We start from the raw sequence: 1522 nt of genomic DNA on the forward strand, positions 1-1522 counted from the left end.
ATGTTTGCACATGCATCTCTAATCTATATAGATCTGATTATTACTAGTCACAGTCAGTAACTTTCTGAGATCCTTGGCACCTGAGCATGGATATAAATTCATCAGATTTCAATTTCATCAATGGTAATGTTTTTCATATGTACTAATTAACATGAAAATTTTTATGCTTCTTCCTCAAATATAACTCATTTTCTAATTTATTGATTTTTTTGGGGTGTGTATTTCATACAGAACATCCCAATCTTATTCATTTTATACCCACATCCCAAATATCACCCTACCATAACCCCCGCCCCCCACTGGAGCCCATATACTCTGTCATCCCTGTTACTGTCCACTGTGTTATCAGTGCCCCCAGCCGTTCCGCAGTGCTAGTCCATCCACTGAGTCTAGTCAGCCTATCTAGAGTTCCTTGTTTTAGGAAGATCAGCTCTTTCTCATTTAGCAGCAATCAGTTGCCAACACTCTTTTAGATTAGATAGGGGTCTGCTGTTCATTCTCCCAGTTCTATGCTGGGTTACTGTCTGAGAGTCTCTTGGTCCACCCTGGCCAACAACTCAAAGGAAGGTATCTCCTGTCTGGCATTGTTTCTTGTTATGTAGCCTTTAGCTATGCACATGGACTCTTAAAGAATTATACTGATCACTTTAATCTTTGGTTATACTTTCCTTTTGGGTGTTTAAGACCGTACATTTGGCCCAAATAACCCCATTTATTTTTATTCTTAAAGTCGTTTGAGGATCTGTTCCTCAGGGGTCACATGGGCTTGGGAGGAGCCCCTGGCTCCTTTCTTTCACCAGCTCCATCTATGTGAAGACAAGTCAAAGGTTCTGCTCAACCGTAGCTGGCTTCACTTGGAAGCATGGAGGAAATGTTTCCTCTGAGTTGACCCTCCTCTTTGTAAACTGGACACTGATTCAAGTCCATCTGGTGGAGTCTTCATGGCCTCCTTGATCAAGAGGACAGGTGACTCACCATAGTTACAGGACATTTTGAGAGATGCTCCATAGTCCCCTGGAACTTAGTTGACCTTGGAGGGCAAGGAGCAAAAACTGTCCTTTATGTCCCTCTGACGAGATTAGTATAGGCCTCAAAATATGGCTGTTAAACATCCACCGAAGGCTAGTTCCACCAGTCTGGTACTTTTAATTACCATGTGCTATGTAGATAATGCTTGAGCAAAAACCAAACATTCTAGGATTAACCTTGACTAGACATATATTCTGGTCCTTGAGCTGGTTGTATGTATAATTTGTCAGTAGGTTTTTGGACTAATATGGTTCCCTCTGTTTGTTTTAAAACTAGCTAGACATTATTTATCTCTCATTGTCTAACCCTTCCACCATGGTTTCCCCATTTAAAGTGCCCCCATTTTTCCCGTTTCTGCCTTAATAATACCCATCTCCTATGGTCCCACCTCTCTTGAGCTCCTTTCCTTTTATCCTTAAGGTTCCTTGTATAACCCTCCCTACCCCTCCCATTAAAATAACCCCATTTTTATCCATATCTCCCTTAGTAACAC

This window comes from Nannospalax galili, unplaced genomic scaffold (genome assembly GCF_000622305.1).
Source record: "Nannospalax galili isolate Female #2095 unplaced genomic scaffold, S.galili_v1.0 scaffold880, whole genome shotgun sequence".
NCBI classification, from domain to species: domain Eukaryota; kingdom Metazoa; phylum Chordata; class Mammalia; order Rodentia; family Spalacidae; genus Nannospalax; species Nannospalax galili.